Here is a 22,902-nt window from a genome sequence, read left to right as displayed (position 1 = left end):
CTACACTGCACAGGACGCCCCCATGACAAAGCGTATCCAGCCCAAGATGTCTGTAGTGGTGAAGTTAGAAACTCTGCCCTAAACAATCAGAATCTTCTTGGTATTGTGATTGTATTTGTTACTTCCTAACTGAATCCACCTGTCTTTGGAAGAAAAACTCAGTGGGCAGCCTTTCTGGGAAAGGAGACAATTGAAATAATCCACAGGCCAATTCCGTGGGTCCATATGACCCTCATCACAATCTCCTTCCAAAGCATTTTCACCAAAAAAGGGGCTTTTGCTTTGCTTAATAGCACTCTAAGGAGAAAACTGCTACCCACAGGGAACTACGTGGAAAGTCAATTTCACTCCGTTATTTCATTTTCATAAAGAAATCGAGAACAAACTCTAAATTGTTTCTCACGTAAAAGCAGCTACAAAGCTGGCATAATTGTAAGTCCGTGTATGAAGCACACTTAAAACACCTTCACGAGAAACTACTGAAATTCCACCTCATTGTGGATCACCCCATCTTACTTCTTGTTCCAAACACACTGCATTAAAACTTACCTTTAGATGTCGACCTCAGCAAGGGCAGAGTACAAATATTCAGCCCTCAAAGCAAACTGAGGTTCCTTCCTGCGGGGAAGCTGGAAGAAATTCAGGTGCCCAGTTCTCTCCAGACATCTCTGCGCCCGAAGCACTGCCGAGCTCTGCACCTCACAGATCAGAAGCTGAAAACTCGCTGAAACACCGGTCCTGACTTCAACCCTGTGTCTCCCTCCCTGGAAAACCTGCACCCCAGGCACGGGATTTCGTCGGCGCCCAGAGCAAACGCCTAGTTCTGGCGCACTGAAGACAGAGGCTTGGTGCCACGGCCGTTCCTGCTCGCCACGGTCAGGACTCGAGTATCTCGGACCCCCGCCCTCCCAGCACAGGACAGCAGAGAAGGCTGGCCAGCGCTCCCGGTGTCACCGGTGCTCGTTCGCCACAGGCCGGGGCCACCTCGCTCATTCCAGTGACCCCACTGGTCCCAGGGCGCCTTTGAGGAAGAAACGCTTCCCACCCCCCAGGGGCAGAGCCGCGCCCCTCCAGCTGAGGCCTGTTCCCTCCCGCCGCCTCCTGCGCCTCGGCTCCGGGGCCCGAGGGCCTAGCACCCGAGGCCCGCCTCCCGGCCCTGCACACCTGAGACCTCGGGCTCCGCCGCCCTTTCAACAAGCTCCCCGCGTCCCGGCCGCCCCAGCGCGGGGCTCGGCTGCCTCGGGGCGGCAGGGCCTCCCTGCGCGGGGCGCCCCCCGCCCCGTCACCGCCCGGTCCCCGCGCCCCCCGCCCCACGCGGGACTCTCCGTCCCCGCACGCGGCGCAGACACACTGGAAACCTCCCTCGAAAAGACATCACAAAACGGCAGCGTTTCAGACAGAGCTTTCGAAGGCGTTCAAATCGGTAAGCCCGAAAAGGGGCCCCTTACAACTAACATTCGTCACAGTCGTCGCACTGCAATTTTAAACCAGAACTCTAGTCACCTCACCTCACCGCTCAGAAACCACCAACGGCCCGCATCCCGACCTCCTCCGCGGGGACGAAGCCCCTCCCACCCCGCCCGCCCGCTCTCCAGGCTCCAATCCAAACCCCGCTTCCCTCTGCAGGCGCCCGTGACGCTCCCCGCCCGCGAACAGACGCCTCCCGCCTCCGAGCCTCACGTGAGGTAGGACGCCCGGAGCCCTACGAACCACGAGTCCTTGCTCGGTCCTGCCTTCTTGGCTTGAAACCACCTGGCATCCACAAGCAGCGGAAGGGCGCTGCCAGCAAGCCGCTGTAAAATCCCTCACCTCTCCTAGCCTGCGGTCCCCCTCTGCAGAGTCACTGAGCGGGATACATACATCGACGCACACACTTCCGTGGAAGGGCGCGCCGGGAATGCGCAAGGACTGTGTACATGTGAGGAGCAGATGCTGCCATCGTTGACATGGTGGTCACCTGAGTCCCTAGGAAGGTGACAAGATCCTATTCGTCTCCGTTCACTTGCCCTGGCACCTGGGAGGTGCTTCCTGAATGTTCGTTCACCCAATGTTTGATGAGCGGTCGGTAAGGGCCAGTACTGATACATCTACCAGGATCGTGGATCTGGTGACGGTGCTCCGGTCACGAGAGCTCTTCTCTCGAACTTGCCGGCTTACTTGATAAGGTTAGAAAGATGCCACTAGAAGACGGAGCGTCATCTGCAAGCTCAGAGGCGGCCCTCTTCTCTGCCTTAAGCTTCTCCGTTCGAGGACTGACACAGGGATCCCGGAAGGAGATGCTGAACGAAGTTTCCTGAGGATAAGGGGGTTCCGCCTTTTCTAACACAAAGGGCACTCCCCTACTGGAGGCCCCCCAGACAGGTGCCCTCACGGGAGGGGATGCCGGAGGGCACAGAGGTCAAGAGCAGGGAACACAGTGGACCCCAAGGGAAGGGCGCTCCCTCCCCCTGTGAGGAGAACAGAGAAAAGGACACCAGCGCCTGCGCAGAGACGAAAATGAGCCTGGCTTCAGGAGCTGGGAGTGGAACAGACCAGAAGGACATGAGTGTAAGGCCAGCCCCTCACACGCTCACAGAAGGAGCAGAGGATCCAAGGAGCTCGCTCCTGACCCTCTGAAAATCCAGGAAGAGCCACTCCGGGATGTTTCGAGAATTCCGTGCACCATCTTTCTTTGCCCCTTGTCTTTTTTGCCAGCTGAAACAATTTCCAGAAACCAAAGTAACGCTGAGGAAAAACCCCAGGATGAGTCCTCATCAGAAGTGTTGCGTGGAAGCAGGGGCAGAGCTGGGTGGTCCCTGGTTTGCAGGTTTCCAGTAAGCCCGTCTGGAATGAGGGGAATTGGGTGGCTCGTGGCCCACATCATCCCTGCTACTTTTCAGAAACATGTCAAAGAGGAGAGTTGTTTAGTCCTGATCAACGGGGCTTCAATATTAACTTACTGTGCACAGAGCACCTGCCTGGGCCATACCTGTGAACACAACAAATCCCTGCCCTCGTGGGGGGTCGGGGGCGGATTAAGGAAGGAGAGCAACACTGGGCGTCTCATGGGTTTTGCTCCAGCTGCTTCCTCTCCCTGGAATCCCCACCCCAGATTTCAGCTCAGCTAATTCCCTCACTGCCTTAGAGTCTTGCTGAAATCTCACCCTCTTGATGGGGCCTGTTCTGGCCACATGGTATTAATAATTACAATCAACACAAATAACAATGCAAAGAACAGAAGGGGGAGGAGCTGCTGCAAGGCGCTAAGTGCTTTCCCCTGGAGCCACTCTGCATGCGTCATCTTCTCAATCCTCACACGCCATCGCAAGGCGGTCTTCATCAGCACAGAAATGTTCACTGGGCCAAGTTCATACCGCTTCAAATTTGAGGACATTGGGACTTGTTAACAGTCCCAACTCCAAAGCCCATGCTCTTAACCCCAGATCTAAACAGCTGCTGTGGGTTGAACTGTGTCCCCCAAAAGGATCTGCTGAAGTCCTCACCCCCAGGACCTGTGAATGTGACCTTATTTGAGTCTTTACAGATGTCAAGTTAGATGAGGTCGTAGTGGAATATGGCAGGCCCTAATCCTATAATATAACTGGTGACCTTATGAGAAGAGAGAGACACAGAGACACCGAGAGGACAAGCCATGTGACGGCAGACTGATGCGCGTGACACAGCTAGGTGCTGAGTATGTGTCTGAAATGTTCTATACTAAAAATCTGTTTTTAAGACTTTACAGGGACTTCCCTGGTGGCACAGTGGCTGAGAATCCGCCTGCCAATGCAGGGGACATGGGTTCAAGCCCTGGTCTGGGAAGATCCCACATGCCGTGGAGCAACTAAGCCCATGCGCCACAACTACTGAGCTTGTGCTCTAGAACCCGTGAGCCACAACTACTGAGCCCACATACCACAACTACTGAAGCCCGCACACTTAGAGCCTGTGCTCCGCAACAAGAGAAACCACCGCAATGAGAAGCCTGCGCGCTGCAACGAAGAGTAGCCCCCGCTCACCACAACTAGAGAAAGCCCATGTGCAGCAATGAAGACCCAACGCAGCCAAAAGTAAATAAATAAATTTAAAAAAAAAACTTTGCAAAAACTTTTTACAGAAGTAAACAGTTTGCTTTCCTTTTAAAGTAATTTTATCTTAACCTAGACATATTAACATTACATAAGTGATAGGATATAGCCAAGAATTAAAAAGCAGACACTTGAGATTTTTCAAGTGGTAACAGATTCACTCAGCAATCACTTGAAATGCGTTCACTAGAAACTGGCCACGATTACTAGCATTTCAAAGCTGGCACTCAAAAGTTGCTATATTATAGATTTCAGACAACAACACAACACTTAGTGATGAATAATTTAGATTTGTTCATAATACTTGTGCACCTGAAAGTTCTATTTATTATGCTATAGTTGATCCAAATGCTCTTTTTTGGAATAAGCGTTTCTAAGGAATGTGAACAGTTATTGAAGAACAGTGGGTGTTTTCCTCTGTCATCTGCAAATTGTCTTGAAGAATGCTCCCCACCTCTGCTGTGAAACAGAAATGATGGTGTAAGCAAGTGGGGAGCACACCTTGCAGGGAAGTGAAACGATGGGAAATGGCCTCCCCCACAGCAGCTCACCAGCAGCCTCGGACCCTTCTGCTGGTCCACGATCATTCTCAGGTGGGGGTCACTGACTTGGGGAGCAGCCCTCCTCCTCCCCCAGCCCCGTGCTTGGGGCCCTGTGAGTCCACAGACCCCACTGTCTGCCCCTCCTGCCTCCCTGCCCTCCGTGTCCAGCCTAGATTCCAGTCCAGACAGCACCAAGCCCCTGCCCCTCTCCTCCTGAAAAGTCGCAGCCCTGGATGGCCTCATGCTCTGCCTTGGCTGACCGCAGCTGTTACTTCTTCATTTGCTTAGTTTTTCATCACCTATCATTAATTCAGCTCCAAACACTCAGCAAGTAATGCTAGTCCCCTCACACTGAGTTCAAAAACATGAGCTAACCCACCTGTGCCCTTGTTCTTAGACGCGTCCCTCCTGGGCCTTGCCATCCTCCTGCCCAGCCTGGACCGGTGACTTTTCTAGACCTGCTGCCTAGCCAGATGCTTGTCGATTTTATTAGTTCTTCCCGAAACCAACATTTTCCTTTGTTGGTAATATTTAATTTTTGTTTTGTATGTTTTTAATTTCAGCTCATTAATTTTCCCTCCTTCTGCTTTCCTTGAGTTTATTGTGTTCTTACCACAAGTTCTTAAATAGATCACTAAAATCATTAATATTCAGCCTTTTCTGTTGTTCTAATGTAAGCATTTAAGATTAAAATTTCCCTTTTATGGCATCCCATAAGCCTTGACTTGTGGTGTTTATTTGTAGCATTTTTCTTATCATTCAGTTTAAATACTTTCTAATTTCCCTTATGGTTTTTTTTTGACCCATGAATTATATAGAAGTATATTTCCTATTTCCCAAACGTATGGGGTTCTCTTTCTATGTTTTTTGTTATTCATTACCGACTTAACTGCATTGTGGTCAGAGAATGTGGCCGATGTGAGAAATTCTTGGAAATTTGTTGAGACTTGCTTCATGACCCCACCACATGGCCAGTTTCATAAATGGCCTGAATATATTTCTTTTCGTTTGTTGAGAGCAATGTCTGATAGCTGGTTATTACACAAGTTTGTTAATTCTGCTCCTCAAATCTTTCCTCTCCTCACTGATTTTTTTTTTTAATATAATAGTGTTTATTTTTACTTGTTGACAGTTTGCTTTATTTATTTATTTTATTTATGGCTGTGTTGGGTCTTCGTTTCTGTGCGAGGGCTTTCTCTAGTTGTGGTAAGCGGGGGCCCCTCTTCATCGCAGTGCGCAGGCCTCTCACTATCGCGGCCTCTCTTGTTGCGGAGCACAGGCTCCAGACGCGCAGGCTCAGTAATTGTGGCTCACGGGCCCAGTTGCTCCGCGGCACGTGGGATCTACCCAGACCAGGGCTCGAACCCGTGTCCCATGCATTGGCAGGCAGACTCTCAACCACTGCGCCACCAGGGAAGCCCTCCTCACTGAATTTTAAAAACTATTTCACCTATCAATTACTGAAAGGTATTAAAATATCCCATATGATTTCTTTTTCTCCTTGTAGTTTTGTCAAGTTTTGCTTAATATATTTTACCTGAATAGAATGTTATTGCTTATATAAGTTTAGCATTGTAACATGTTCCTAGTGATTTAAACCTTTTATAATTATTTAGAGACTCTCTATCCATAATAATGGTTTTGCTTTAAAACCTATTTTAGTTTTTTTTTTAATCAATGTGGCTTCACAAGCTTTCTTGTGGTTAGCATTTGGTACATCCTTTTCCAACATTTACTTTCAATTTTTTGTATATTTTAGATGTTTCTCTTATAATCGTCATATGGATAGATTTTTTTTTTTTTTTTTTTTTTTTTTTTTTGCGGTACGCGGGCCTCTCACTATTGTGGCCTCTCCCATTGCGGAGCACAGGCTCCGGATGCGCAGGCTCAGAGGCCATGGCTCATGGGCCCAGCCGCTCCACGGCATGTGGGATCTTCCCGGACCGGGGCATGAACCCGTGTCCCCTGCATCGGCAGGCGGACCCTCAATCACTGCGCCACCAGGGAAGCCCTGGATAGATTTTTTTTTAAATACATTCTGTCAATTTTTGTCTTTAGAACATTTTAGGTCCATTTGTTATAATTACTGATATATTTGTATTTGGGTTGACTTTTTGTTTTCTATTTTCATGCCCTCATTTTATGTTTCTTTTTCCCTCCTATTCTTTTGATTATTTTTTTCTCATTCCACTCCATTTCTTATTCCATTTTTTCCTTCTATTTGGAATTTGTTCATATTTCCACACTGTCTCAAATAGATAGGAACTTTTTAAGACATTTAACTATCATGCAGTTACCCCAACTGAACATAATTAACAAAATCCCTTAATATCATGTAATACTCTTCAGTTTCAAACATCCCCAATGCCACACACATTTGGCGTGTTCATATCAGGATCTAAACAAGAGCCACACGTTGGAGTTGGTTGATTTCTCTCTCAGCTCTTTTAAGCTGTAAGAATTCTCTACCCACCTTCCTTTTTCCAGGTCATTTAGTTGTTGAAGAAATCAAGAGGCTTATCCGATAGATCTCTGCACATTCTGGATTGCTGATGTTTCACTGGGTGTCATTTAGCATGTTCCTCTATCCCAGTAGTTAGACCTGGGGCTTCTTCAGACTCAGGTTTCATTTTTTGGCAAAAACATTTCATAGACGGGACTTGTACTTCCTATTACAAGACACTCAGGCATTGTGTGTTTCCTGACATGCAATTCAGCAAAAAAAACAGAAAGCAAACACTCAAAAACAAGAAATGGAGTGTCAAAAAGCCTCAGAAGGGCTTCCCTGGTGGCGCAGTGGTTAAGAATCTGCCTGCCAATGCAGGGGACACGGGTTTGAGCCCTGGTCCAGGAAGATCCCACATGCCGCGGAGCAACTAAGCCCAGGCGCCACAACTACTGAGCCTGCGCTCTAGAGCCCATGCACCACAACTACTGAAGCCCACGCACCTACAGCCCATGCTCCGCAACAAGAGAAGCCACTGCAATGAGAGGCCCGCGCACCGCAACAAAGAGTAGCCCCCGCTCGCCACAACTAGAGAAAGCCCACGTGCAGCAACGAAGACCCAACACAGCCAAAAAAAAAAAAAAAAGCCTCAAATATTCCACTGCTGCTCCAGTCTGGCATAAACAAAAAAACTTAACATTCCAGAATCTTTAGTCTTATTTTAGACCATCCATTTTCATCTTTCATTTATTTGAAAATAATTAAATAAGCATATTTTAAAAGAAATGTTTATTTTGTGATATATCATGAAAAAAATTTTCCTATGTATTCAGTGAAAGAGAAAAGTATGACCACGTAATACTAACACTAGTCAGTCCAGCAGCTAGCATAAACTTCTATTTTTGGCTCTTTGGAGGTAAGAAAATTTAAACATTTAAAAGATGAACTAAAAATGATTAAAATACACATAAATATTTCATGATGATTTGGTAAAATGGGTTTTAAGTACCATTTCTGAACAATGCACTCCAACTAAAGAAATATCAAAGCTTTATCCTTGGATTTTATCCAATATATGTTGAAAATTTTGGTGGCTCAAGAAATTTTTTCAGCTGTAATTAACAGAATCAGCTTAACTATCATACTGCTTTGGCTATTTAAAGTTCTTTTCTTTCTAGTTAATGATACAGCCAAGAGATGAGTATCGAGAGCAGGTGAAAAGAATTACGTTCTGGGGCTTCCCTCATCGGGGGGAAGATCCCACCTGCCGCGGAACAACTAAGCCCGTGCACCACAACTACTGAGCCTGTGCTCTATCACCCACGAGCCACAGCTACTGAGTCCTCGTGCCACAACTACTGAAGACCTCGCCCCTAGAGCCCATGCTCCACAACAAGAGAAGCCACTGCAATGAGAAGCCCATGCACCACAACGAACAGTAGCCCCTGCTCGCCACAACTAGAGAAAGCCCGTGAGCAGCAACGAAGACCCAATGCAGCCAAATAAATAAATTTATTAAAAAAAAACTTATGTCCTGATAAGTTTTTTCAAAGCTGGTTTTTACACATATTGTTTCTTATCTATGCTCTCTTTGCTTTGCTCTCATGAAACTCTCCCCCAAGATGGATATATATTGACAACAGCCCAGGGATGGAAGAGGGAAATAAAGGAAAGTTGTCATTCTCTCCATCCCTTTTTGAATATCTCAACTCAGGTCAGAACACCTCAGTTCTGGGCTTCCCTGGTGGCGCAGTGGTTGAGAGTCCGCCTGCCGATGCAGGGGACGCGGGTTCGTGCCCCGGTCCGGGAAGATCCCACATGCCGCGGAGCGGCTGGGCCCGTGAGCCATGGCCGCTGAGCCTGCGCGTCCGGAGCCTGTGCTCCGCAACGGGAGAGGCCACAACAGTGAGAGGCCCACGTACGGCAAAAAAAAAAAAAAAAAAAAAAAAAACCGTCAGTTCTAACACCAGGCTTCAACCTTAACATAAATGTGCATAAGGAGGAAGAATACAGGAAACACTAGGGGTTTGCCATGTTTCCATTAATCACTCAAGGAGTTTTTCCCTTTACTTGGCACCCCAGTGTTTTGTACACCTGAAATAATGCAACCTGGTAAGATTTAGGGCTGGTGAAGGGGCTAGCTTCTTTTGTAAAGTGGGGAAAAAGCTACGATGAACTCAGGTATATTCCCAGACAGCTCCATCTAGGAAATAGTATACATTTAAGTTGAAAATCCAGAAGTTGATTCTCTTTAAATTATCTGTTCTTGTGTGTCTCTTGGAAAGCTTCTGCATCCTCCTCGGGTTACCCAAGCTCTTATTTGAAGACCTCCAATTTTTAAGTGTATACTGATACCACAGGAGACTAGAATCAATTCACCCCCTTTTAAGTACATTCCCTAGGTTTCTACCAGCTGACAGAACACATTCAGAAACCTAAATGAGCGCCATCAGAGCATCATCCTAGGAAATCTGGATTAAATTGACCATTTCTCAGAGATGATCTGAATCAAATTGGAAAGTATACGCCAACCTCATTTAGCATCACAATTTAACAGTACTGGAAGTCAGCCCTTTACCAGCTTATGAAACTCACTCTGTACAAGTATTGCGTTGGGTTCAAGTTACACTCTGATGGCAGTTGCTCTAAATAACCTTTGTGTGGAAAGGTACTATGCTCTTCTGCAAGTGGGAAATGACTGCTTTCCTACTGGGGAAAGGGGGGGACAGAGTGGGTCTTGTGCAGTGTATGTAGGGATGGTCTTTAATCTCTGACTTTTTGGCATGGGGGGAAGATGCAGGGCGTGGGGTGGGGCAGAGGTCCTAGAACAGGGCCCCGGAGAGGAGAAGCCCATGTCCTTCTCGTCTTCTAGGCAGCGCTTCCCCTCTCAGCTATGCCTGGGGAGGAGGAGACACTGCCAGCAGGGAGGAACTCCACAAGGGCCCTCAGTGAAGTAGAGCTGCCTCAGGACCACGTGGTGCCCTGAATCTGGGAAGGTCTGCCAACAGGAGCTGTGTGGAGGGAGTTAACACAGCAAGTTCATCAACAATAGAATTAGTTGGGCTTCCCTGGTGGCGCAGTGGTTAAGAATCCACCTGCCACTGCAGGGGACACGGGTTCAAGCCCTGGTCTGGGAAGATCCCACATGCTGCAAAGCAACTAAGCCCATGCGTCACAACTACTGAGCCTGCACTCTAGAGCCCGCGAGGCACAACTACTGAGCCCACGTGCCACAACTACTGAAGCCTGCGCGCCTAGAGCCCGTGCTCCGCCACCAGAGAAGCCACTGCAATGAGAAGCCCACGCACCACAACGAAGAGTAGCCCCCGCTCACTGCAACTAGAGAAAACCCGCGCGTAGCAACGAAGACCCAATGCAGCCATAAATAAATTAAAATCTTAAAAATTAAAAAAGAGAATTAGCATAAATTGTAATTTGAGTTTATTAAATATCAGTGGGAAAGGTATAAAATCTTATTGCTTTCACTTTAAAAACTTGTTCTATGAAATTTAAATGTTCATTCAGCTTAATAAAAAATTATATTTTTACCAAAATAATGATTGGCATGTGGCTTTCTGGAAGCCACCAAAATGCACAATAGGAAGCACAAGAGCACAGCTGTTAGAAGCATAGGTGCTGAAATAAAAATACGTGTGGGTGCTGGCATTCTAGGCTCCGCTTGACGGATGTGCCATCTGCAGCAGGTCGGCAGCCCTAAAGCTCAGTTTTCTGCGTTTTAAGTGGAGATACTGCATCAAACCCATCCTCATAGAGTTGGTGTGAGAATTAACCGAGATAATGCATACAAAGCAGTTGGAACCAAGTAAAAGCCCCATAAACTGCTATTGTCATAGGTCATGATAGAGTCATACAATGGAATACGACATAGACGGTCAGAATTATGCTGTAGATGGATGCGTATTTGCCAAAGAAAAATGGTGTAAAATGGCATGGACAGCATTTCATTTTTGTAGGTTACAAATGTATAGATATGTGATTAGAAAAAAAGTCTAGAAATACGTTATACCAAAGTACCAACAGCAGTTACCTCTGGATAACGGAATTTCAAGAGAATTTTTTTAAATTATTATTTCTTCCACCATGTGAGTATACAATAGGAAATCTGCTACCCAGAAGAGGGCCCTCACCCAACCCTGCTGGCACCCTGATCTCAGACTTCCAGCCTCCAGGAGAAATAAATCTCTGTCGTTTACAAGCCACCCGGCCTGTGACACTTTGTTACAGCAGCCCAAATGGGCTAAGACAGGGTTACTTAAGAAAAAGCCTGACTCTGAGCTAATAAGCCTTTGGTTGTATGGATCTATCCAGTTATGGTGAGTAATCCTGGCTGCCTCCGCAGTTTACCCAATTTGCAGCAATTACTTCAATGGGGAAGGGGGGCCATGAGTGGAATAAAAACTGCAAAACTAAAGTTACAAAATGTTGACAACTGTCATAATCAATAATTCTTGTTTAACAGAAATCTACGTACACAATCTGAAATTTGAAAAGCACCAAATTACGGTCATTCCTAAGATACGCCCCCTCCAATTGTATAGAATTTAAGTGCTCGACCCCCTGATATTTTCCTTGACTGCATTACTGGGCGGCCCATCCACCTCTCCCTCTGTAAGTATTCTGACTAAATACTGACAATGGCCAACTCTGTACCAAGTTCACGCAATGACACAAGAGCTGCTCCTGAGAACCAGCCAGTTAACAAGCAAAGGCCTTGCCTTGCGTCCTGGCTCCTGAGAAAAGCTATAGGTTGACTGCCTTAGTGACAGGTTACACGTAACGGTGAGGCACAGTGGGCTCTGGAGGGCAGTACTGCTCTCCCATTTGGGTTCCGCTGCCCCCAAGAGCAGCAGTTGTCCCCTGTTTCTACTTGTTGCACCCCTCTCTGCCGTGTGTCTTCGGCGGCTTATAGCTCCTGTTTCCCTGTGTGTCTTTCAGCTTCTACCCTGCTTCTGACTTGACGCATCTTACACTCAAGCTCCGAGGGGCTGGGAAAGCTGAGCCAATCGCACAGATGAGATCACCCTTCCGAGCCAGGCTTTGAGCAGGCCAGCCCTGGGTCAGGTGCCCATCCTGATGCAGCCAGCGCTGGGCCAGAACTGCAGAGTCACGTCACACAGACCACGCCCACCTGTGCAGGAAGAACGCCCCCCCCCCGCCCCCGTAGCACCCTATGGGCATGAAAAGCCTTCCAAGATCTCCCCAGAAAGCAGCTGTATAATTAACCAGCGAGCACCCTGCCTGTTCTGCTCACTAGAGTTGAAAATAAAACTATCCATACAGACTCAATGTACTAACGTAATGACTTTGATCTAATATTAGCTCAAGTTACTAATGAGTTTCTACATTTCAGCAAACACTGAGACAAAGCTATACTCCAAATCAGGATGGGATATTTCAGTTCAGAATATATGTACTGTTAAGTGAGGTTTTATAAGGTAATCTACTGTTCAACCAGGGCACAATGCTTATTCCCAAAATTCTCCTGTTTGAATATTTTTACTATTTAGTGTACAGCACACACTAAATGACAAATTTTCTTGAACTCTTGACGGCTGGCTAATTTTATGCTTGCGTTAATCTTAAAAATTATAATTCTCATGGAAAATTCACAGCCAAGTTTTCTTACACACAATAAATTCAAGCTGGCTTCTTTCTTGTAGTTTATCTGGGCACATCACCTGTTTTGTTGTTTTTTAACATCCAACCCATTTTGTAAGTTTCCTCTTCGACCTTGACCTTGGTCATGCTGACATCCGACTAACAAAGGAGACTTCTGAACCAAGCCTGGCACTGCCCAGTTCAGGGAAGACCTCTGTATAGCACACTGAGGTCAGATCTCTTTCTTCCTTCAGCCAAGTGCTGCCTCTAAGGCTTTTCATTGGTTTGTCTCCAGCTGGCTGTTCCTCTCTCCTCTTAACTACTGTAGCTGGTTTTCTTTTCTTCTGGGCTACCTCCTTAAAGATCGAGCAAAAGAGCCCTCCCAACTTTAGAAGCTCTGGGATGGGAACCTTTTTAGTTCAGGGAAGCATTTGATACTCCTTGCATGTTTGTGTTTTGGTTGACTCGCTTTAATTTCAAAAGACTTATGTAGCTAATCTTTCTTCTATCAAAATCAAAGGAAAGTTGGCCTTTCCTTGGAAATGAAATCTTTAACAAAAACCACATTAAAGACCAAGTAACAAGAAATGAACTGATATTATGAAAGAATCCAGAGAAAAGTAGGTATCATAGAATAATTTGAAAACAAGGCTAAGAAGAAACTTTATATTCAGTGCCATATCACATACTGTATGTCACACTGAGGACAGAATCAAGCATTTAATCTGATCTCAAAAGAGAAAAGAAGGAAAGCAAAGTAAAGGGACAAGATGACAGGCTAAGCCTTCCTGAGTGTCGGCTCACCCAGCCCCATCACTGGGCCCAGGAGGCACGTGGAGGTCACGTGGCTTGCCCAGGGCTGTGCAGATTTTAGGAGACAGAGCAGGAGTTCAAACCTAGGGGTACTCGAAACTGAAGTCCTTGCCTTGCTGATGGGCCATTTCTGGAATAAAACTGGCATACCAGTCAATGCTTCTTTTTTCATAATGATTTAAGATATAAACATCTCTTGCTAAGGTAGGGGAGTCTGAACCAATTGTATCTTGTCCTCAAGCAACACCACACTTAATGATGAAACTTATACTGCTTACTTCCTAAGATCAAGGAGAGGACAAGACAAGGGTATCTGCTCTCACCACTTCTATTCAGAATCATAGTGCAGTAAGACAAGAAAATTATATAAAGCATCCAAAATGAGAAGCAACAAAAACTCTATGATTATCTACGTAGAGAAGCGAACGGACTTCTACAAAAAATCTACGAAAACTAGTGAGTTTAGCAATGTTTTAGAATAAGAAATCAATAGTCAAAAATCAATTGTATTTCTATATACAAGCAACAAGCAATCAAAAGATCAAAAAATTTAAATCCCATTTACAACAGCATCAAAATATGAAATACTTAGAGTAAATCTGATAAAAGATATATACAGCCTATACACTGAAAACTAGTAAATGCTGCTGAGAAATCAATGAAGACCTAAATAAGGGGAGTGATATACCTTGCTCATGCGTCAGAAGACTCAGTATCACTAAAATGTAAGTCCTCCCAAAACTGATTATAGATTCAAAACAATGCCAATCAAAATTCCAGCAGCCTTTTTTGTAGAAACTGACAAATTGATTGTAAAATGCATATGAAAATGCAAAGGTCTTAGATTAGTCACAACTCTGAAAAAGAACAAGATTAGAGGAATAAAACTACCTTATGTCAAGATTTATTATAAAGCTATGATAATCAAAACAATATAATGTTGATGTAATGACAGACAAATACATCAACAGAACAGAAGAGCGTCCAGAAATAGACCCACACATATATGGACAACTGAATTTTGACAAAGATGCAAAAGCAATTCAGTGGAGAAAGAAGAGTCTTTTCAATGAATGGTGCTGGAACAACTGGATATTCATGTGCAAAAAATAAAAGAAACTTTGAGCCATACTTTTCACCACATACAAATATTAACTCAAAACTCAACAGGTTTCAAAAGAAGATACACAATCCAGAATTTTTATAACATTTCATCTATAATGGCCACCATAAAATATAAATTACTAGATGTGAAAAGAAACAAAAAATGACCTATAATCAAGAGAAAAGTCATTCAATAAAAGTAGACCTATGAATGATCCAGACATTACAATTAGCAGACAAAGATTTTAAAATAACTACGATAAGCGTGTTAAAGAACTTACAGGGCTTCCCTGGTGGTGCAGTGGTTGAGAGTCCGCCTGCTGATGCAGGGGACATGGGTTCGTGCCCTGGTCCGGGAAGATCCCACATGCCGTGGAGCAGCTGGGCCCGTGAGCCATGGCCGCTGAGCCTGCGGGTCTGGAGCCTGGGCTCCGCAGCAGGAGAGGCCACGACAGTGAGAGGCCCAAGTACTGCAAAAAAAAAAAAAAAAAAAGAACTTACAGAAAACAGGGGTATGCTGGGGAGAGATGGGAGAACTTCAGGAGAGAAGTGGAAACTATAAAAGGGAACCAAATGGAAATCCTAGAACTAAAGAATATGTTGTCCAAAATTTTTAAATTATTAAACTAGAAATCAGAAAAACAGAGGCTTAGTGACTGGTAGAAAGCTATCCAACTGTCTAATATGTGTGAAATTGGAGTCCCAGAATAAGAGAGGAGAGAGTATGAGGGCAGAAAAAAAACACCTGAAGAAATGTTGGCAGGGAAGTTTTCCAAATTGGATCAAAAACAGTAACTCACAAATCTAAGAAGCTCAGTAAACCTCAAACAGCATTAAAGCAAAGAAAACTACACATAGGCACATCACAGTCAAACTCTAAACACCAAAAATAAAGACAAAATCTGAAAAGCAGAAGGGTAGTGGGGAACATATTACATAAAGGAATTAACAAGCTGATAGCTGACTTCTCAACAGAAAAAAAATGGAGGCCAGAAGAAAAGGGAACATCTTTAATACTAAACACACACACACACACACACACACACACACACACACACGCTGTCTACTTAAAATTCTATATCCAGCAAAATAAAACGTCTTTCAAAAATGTAGAGGAATAAAATAACATGAGGGAGATATTTGTGGTGATAGGACAGCTCTGTATTATGATTGTGGTTTGGGTTACACAAATCCACACATGTAATAAAACTGAATAGAACACACACACACAAATGAGTGCATGTAAAATTGGTGAATTCTGAATGAGTTCTGTGGATTGTACCAATTTCCTGGTTTTGAGATTGTGCCCCATTTATGTAAGATGTTACCGTCAGGAGAAAGGTACACAGGACCTCTCTGTACTATTTTTAAACTATCTGTTAATAGTTATTTCAAAATAAAAAGTTAAAGAAATGAAATAAAGACAATTTTCAGATAAATAAATGTTGAATTTGTTGCCAGAGACTATAAGAGATGCTAAAGGAAATTCTTCAGGCAGGAGGAAACCAGGGTAAAGCATAAAGTCCCGTCCGTGAGGGCTGCACACAGTGACCTCCTTACAAAGAGGACAGCATGGAAAGGGAGAAAGAAGAGTAACTTACCTGTGGGGAAGCTGACAGTCACCACCTCAGACAGGTGATCAAGGACAACAACCACAGTGGTCGGTCACAGGGATACGATGCACCTTTGATGTGATGAAAATGGCACTTTACCTCTGTGGTCTTCCTCCCAAAACCTGAGAAAAACATCAGACAAATCCCAATTGAGGAACAACCTACAAAACACCTGGTCAGCATTCCTCAAACTTTCAAGGTCATCAAAAACAAGAAGAGTCTGAGAAATGGTCACATCCAAGGGGAGCCTAGGGAGGCATGACAACTAAATGTAATGGGGTGTCCTGGATGGGACCCTGGACCCGAAAAAGGGTGTTAGGGGAAAACTGAGGAAATCTGAATACTGTATGAACTTTAGCTAATAATAATGAATCAATATTGGTTAATTAATTCTAACAGTACCACACTAGTGTGAGATGTTAATAACGGGGGAACTGGGTGCAAGGCATGTGGGAATTCTCTACACTATCTTCCCAATTTTTCTGTACATCTAAAACTGTTCTAAAAAATAAAAGTTTGTTTTTAAAAAAAGACTTGAGAGATATAGCAACCAATTGCACCATATGGACTTTAATTAGATTCTGATTTGAACACACTGCAAAGAAAATTATGACACATTAAGAGACATTTGAATAGTCCGGCTATTTGATGGTATTAACGATTCCTTAATTGGCTTTCTTTGTTTTCAGAGTAAAAATGGCATGTTACATTTTATTTTTAAAGAGTCATCTTTCAGAGAAAATACTTATACACTTATGAATGAAATGGTATGACGTCTAGGATTTACTTCAAAACAATCCATGTGTGGTTGGGTAATGGGTAGCATGGAACAGGATGGTCCATGACTCAGTAAATATTGAATGAAGCAAGTGATGGGTCTGGGGTTCACTGTACTAACCTACTTTCATATATGCTTGAAATTTTCCAAAGAAAAAAGCCGCAGAAAAATTTGTAAAATCTGCCTTAGTGTTCTGGATGCTTAGTTTTTAAACATCTCATTATTTGTTAAGGGATATTCACTACATTATCAGCTAATATCAAGGTGTAATTACACTTAGTCATCATTAATGATAGTGGATGTGAATCCATATTTTTAATGCTCTTAATTTTTACCTTTTTGTAAAACTTTTTGGTCACTAAAAAGATATGATTAGATTATCATGTTTACCTTTAATGTAGCTGGAAAAAGCTCATACAAGGAAGAGGTGGTAGCCCTGCTATTTTTCTTAGTGTGTGCTTATATTGCATTTTTATTCTCATCATTAATTCATGATTTCTTTTTTTTTTTTTTTTTTTTTTTGCAGTACGCGGGCCTCTCACTGTTGTGGCCTCTCCCACTGTGGAGCACAGGCTCTGGACGCACAGGCTCAGCGGCCGTGGCTCACGGGCCCAGCCGCTCCACGGCATGTGGGATCTTCCCGGACCGGGGCACGAACCCGTGTCCCCTGCATCGGCAGGCGGACTCTCAACCACTGCACCACCAGGGAAGCCCCATGGTTTCTTTGAAGGAAATCTTTTAAGACCCATGACCATTTTGTGAGATTCAGTTTAGCAGAACTTAGATAATACATTCTGAAATTCCTCAGAACCAGACATGTGAAAAGCAATACATTATAATATTCTGAACACTAAACAGTGAGGACAACACTGCCGGCCCCTCCCTGCTGTGGAAGCCCCAACAGGACACCTCTCATCCCAGGCACCACATGCCACCGTCTGCCATGGCGGTGCCATGTCATTCCATACACAGTATTACATATTAGCAAAGTTCAATTATTTTATTCTTAAAATAAAAATGTTAAAAAAACACAAGAAGTTCTTTCTTTTTTTTTCCCTGCACACCAATGGTAGACACCCTGGATCCCAACACGCTGGATAAAACCCAACACTGAGGACTCTTCACATAGGAGGAGGAACCAATGGTGAATATGTCTCTCAGATGGTAATTATAACTTTCGGTGGCTTATGAGCACTGTGACTAAATTCCACATCTAAGGCACATTTGAAGAGCATGTGTAATCGAAGCCTCGGTGGCCAAGCCATCGCCTGGTTTTATTGCAAGGACCTGGCCCCCCCGCTTCTCCCAAGCATCCCCAGATGCTGCTGCTGCTGCACGGGCTCTTAGGAGCAGCTGCTCCCCTCCAGCCATCATGCCTGATGGCCACACAGGGACCCTCAGGACCTGCTCTGCCGGGCAGCTAGCACTCTGCTAGTGAACACTCCCCCTAGGCACAAGCTGGCTTGGGATGCTGGGAAGAAGGCCAATTTCACCCACCGCCCAGCAGAAACTAGATTCAAACTTTAAATGAAACTTTACTGATAATTTGAGGACAGTTGACGGGTTCGTTTTCTAGAGCTGCTGCTAACAAAATACTACAAACTGAGGCTTAAAAAAACATAAAGGGAATTCCGTGGCGGTCCAGTGGCTAGGACTCTGTGCTCTCACTGCCAAGGGCCTGGGTTCAATCCCTCGTAGGGGAACTATGATCCCACAACCCATGGGGGGAAAAAAAAGTAAATTTATTTTCTCATAGTTCTGGTGGCCGGAAGTCTAAAACCCTCCCTTCAGAGGGAAGCAGGGCCATGCTCCCTCTGAAGTCTCTGGGGGAGGGCGCTTCCTTGCCTTTTCTGGCTCCTGGGAGCGCCAGGTGCTCCTCGGCTTGTGGTAGCATCACTCCAGTCTCTACCTCCCTCTGTGTGTGTGTCTGCATCTCCTCTTCTCTTATGAGGAAACCAGTCATATTGGACTAGGGGCCACCCTACTCTAGTATGACCTCACCTTAACTAATTATATCATCAACAGCTCTATTTCCAAATAGGATTACATTCTGAGAGCATTAGGACTTCAACATATCTTTGTGGGGGACACATTCTGACATAGGCTGGGACCTGGGACCTTTCACTGCAGTGCTTGCACCTGGACAAACATCTCCTCTCCCCAGTCCTGGAGCAACAGAATACAAAGAAACTAAAAGGGACTAAAAATAGCTGCATGCATGTATTGTTGGGGCCAATTATGAACAATAAGATACAAAAAAGCCAAAACCCAACTGCCACATCTGAGGTACCAGGAGCAAAAGCATGATCCCTGCACACAGCATCACCAAGGGGGAGGGCAGACCACCTAAGCCACCTCCAGCCGGACCCACCAGTCGGCCCCCATCCTCTCCCCATTTAAGGGACCAACTCACCCGCCCTCAGGGAGCGAGCAAAGGCACCTGTTACTTGTTCTAGCTCCCTCGTGCTACAGCACAAGTCCCAGTAAAGCCTTGTCTGAATTTCTCATCTGACCTCCTATCAATTTCTACTCATTAAAGAGTCCAAGAACCCTAGTCGGTAACAATTCATCCCCTCACAGGGCGAATAATCTACAGCTACTGCAGAGGCCTGACCTGTCCTCAGCGCTCCTGCTGAGCTGACTTCCTTTCTCACACTCAGCCCACACCACGGACTGAGGGCCACCCCGGCTCACTCCACTTCCCGCTTCTGGGAGCACCTCATGAAACCCCACACCTCAGGGTTTGGGCCAGGCTGATCCCCTGGCTTTGGAAAAAAAGAGGATCTTCTTTCAGCCCCGGGTAAGTCGGGGGCATGGCTTCTGCATGATGGCCTCATGCTAGGACACTGAGGCCAGGCCTACCAAGGCCCTGCCGAGGAAACCGCTCTCTCATTCACAAGACCACACAATGAAATGACCTTGGCATGCTGCCCAAATCTGGACTGTTTGATTTTTAACAATACCCTATGTGAGGCATAACAGACCACTCTGATTTGGCTTGTACCAAGGTTAAGGTGAGCCTAGTTCTTTTTCTAGTCTTCCTTCATCAAATACTCAAAACGCAAGACAACAGCAAAACGCCTTCATGCCTACTTTCATTTAGGGTCACCCTTTCACGTGCAAAAAGGTAAAATAATTTCACAGATGTCTTTCTAGGAAAAATAAGCATAGTAGTGATTTTCACTCCTCTCTTTCTTAGTCTAACCCAATGTAGAAAAAAAGACGTTTTGTACATTACCTCCGGGAATTAGTTCTGACTACAAGTCAGATGTCACTGGCCTTAGAAATGACATCCCACAATATAATCCCAAATAACGAACAGCTGAAGCTTCAAGTAACTGCCATGAACTGCCACAACCAGCTACACAGGAGGTTTGGGCCAAGGGAGCCTAACCTGGCCAACCTATAGGTTTAGCATGAGCTCCTCACTCAAGAGATAATGTTAATTAGCTGACCTCACCATGTCTTCTCTCTGGAATTTAAATGGAAGAGACCAGATTCTTGGTTCCCAGGGCAACAGAAGGACACACAGAGAGAAGGCAGTATGCAGAGCCGGTAAGACAGAGCAGAACCTGCACAGGAGAAATTGATTGGTGGCAGAACTCCCTGCTGCTCAAAAGGTTAACAAGTGTTCTCAATCAGAAGAACTACAATTGATCCTTAAACATCACAGTGGTTAGGGGCACGGATCCTCTGCTGAGTGGAAAATCCGAGAATGGCCCTCCGGATCTGTGGTTCCTCTGTATCTGCCACCCGGCATCCACAGATCCAATCAACCTTGGACTGTGTTGTACTATAGTATTTGCTATTGAAAACATCCGGGTGTAAGTGGATCCTGCAGTTCAAACCGGTGTTGTTCAAGGTCAACTGTACTTTGAATTCAGAAGCAAGTCCATTTTCTATATGGTCTGGCTGCAGTCAGTTATTTCTATGTGAATTCATACATCAATCCCAAATATTTTAGGTAATCTGAGTCATTTCTCAAACCAAAGAAATTCTCCCCATTCTGGAATAAAGGAATTTTCAGAACTCCTGGGTCTGGCCTTAAAGGGCTTTAACACAACTGAAACATTTCTTGAATGAATTTGTCCTTTACAAGTGCATTTCCCAGTCTGGACTCCTACAACTCCCAGACTAGGACAGTGCTTTCAAACTTTTTGATGCAAAATGCACAGTAAGAAATACATTTTACAATGGAACTCAGTATACGATACACATATATAGCATAACTATAAATATACATACAACAGAAGTGTCATGAAACAATACTCACCCTTACTATGCAAGCTACTTTTTTATTCTGTTCTTCTATTTAAAAAAACAAAAAAAATCCACTAAGCTGATTTCACAACACACTAGAGAGTCTAGTACCATCCGTTCAAAATACTGCAGTAGGTGCATCCAAATTCACAGGATAAAAATTCCACATTTGACCAGAATTTTAAAAAATATTTCAACTAATTACAGAGTAGAAATGCAAAAATCCATTTAGATAAAATACAACTTTAAAGGCATTTCTCACTTCCAGCTGGTGGCCTGGAGCTTCAATCTGTAGACGCCCCAGGACATGAATATGTGCACACCCCCTCTCCTGTTGAGTACTTCAGCGGCATGGTGTAAGGATTCTGCCGTAACGCCAGTGTTCTAACTCAACAAGGCGTCTGTATGAGGCTGTCACCTCTAAATCTTCATACCAGGAATCCTACCCTGCCGCTCAGCTTCCTGGGGGCTCCTCCTCTGTGCTCACTGGGAGAGGCCATGACCAGAGAGCGGTGGTCTCACTCAGCCACGCTGGTCAACGCTGCCACTCAGCCCGAGCACAACAGGGGACATCGGTAGGATTAGTGGGTATCTGCTTCTTTGGCAACCGCCATGGACAAGAATACCTACCATGACGGAAAGCTCTGATCGCATCCTCATTTCTTGGTCCCGGCTTTCACCTTCTTTTTGCAGGAACCAGGCCTCCCGGGCTGGCGTCCCTTCTTGTACCCCAAAATTGGTGCCACACCCAGGGCCCTTCATCAGCACCACTGGAAAAAGGGGTTGTTAGTGCGCCTTTTGTGGTAAATACAACAGCGTCCCTTTACCGAAGAGGTCAACCCACGCCAGAGAGCAGGCGCATCGGTCTTAAATCCCCTCCCCCCCCCGCGCCCCACCTCGGAAGGACGGTTCTGGAGAGTTCTCAACAAACAACGACTGGTGTTACGTTTGCCTACTTAATTAGCCACGCAGGTGTTGACAGTTAAAGATGTGTCAACTTGCGCTATTTATTTCCCGTGAGGTGTGCGGGATCCGCAAATCCCAGGGTTGAGACCAGAACTGGGGGGTGCGCACTTTTTCAATGAAATGCATAACATTTTGAATTAACGCATATTCCATTCTTCCCACGGTCCTTCACCCATGGATGATACTCAGTCATCACCTGCATCATCAAACCCAGACTTACTAACGCTAATATAGCAAAGAGTTTAAAAAAATAAAACACGAGTAAGGTACTAACCAACCAACAGCCCAGCGAGCAACCGCCACGCGCCTCGCGCCTTTTAAGGGCTCAGAGGGCGGGAGTCCACGAACCTCTCAGCGTTCCACCAATCACCGCATCTCTCACACCTTGCCCCGCCTTCTCACCCCGACCTAACCAATCACTGGGGAGCTAGCTTCTCTCCGCCCCTCCCGTCCGCCACCGACCCTTACGAAGTTCGAAGCCTTCAAACCTCACTGGTGCCCAACCGCGCGGTCCCAGTCCGAATTTATTTTTAGCTCCCGGGCAAGCAGCCCCGCCTCTGGCTCCTCCTCTCCACCGCCCCCAATGGGAGAAGGAGTTTCCGTCGCGTCATCGTGCGGGCGGGTTAGAACTGCCCAATCAGCGCTCGGAGAGAACTGGTGTAATTAAAAAGCGGCGGAAGCCGGTGGGAGGGTC

At 45.4% G+C, this 22,902-nt stretch overlaps 1 long non-coding RNA gene across 1 annotated transcript; it reads right to left on the bottom strand.

Moving 5' to 3' along the window:
- Nucleotides 1-14,898: 14,898 nt before the first annotated feature.
- Nucleotides 14,899-22,880, bottom strand: LOC132431314 (uncharacterized). Its single transcript, XR_009520701.1, has 4 exons — nucleotides 22,677-22,880; nucleotides 21,873-22,012; nucleotides 16,193-16,326; nucleotides 14,899-15,061 (listed from the first exon to the last, which is right to left on the bottom strand). It is a non-coding gene; the product is annotated as an uncharacterized lncRNA (long non-coding RNA).
- Nucleotides 22,881-22,902: the final 22 nt, after the last annotated feature.

This window comes from Delphinus delphis, chromosome 9 (genome assembly GCF_949987515.2).
Source record: "Delphinus delphis chromosome 9, mDelDel1.2, whole genome shotgun sequence".
Lineage (NCBI taxonomy): Eukaryota > Metazoa > Chordata > Mammalia > Artiodactyla > Delphinidae > Delphinus > Delphinus delphis.
This window is presented reverse-complemented; position numbering and strand designations above follow the sequence as displayed.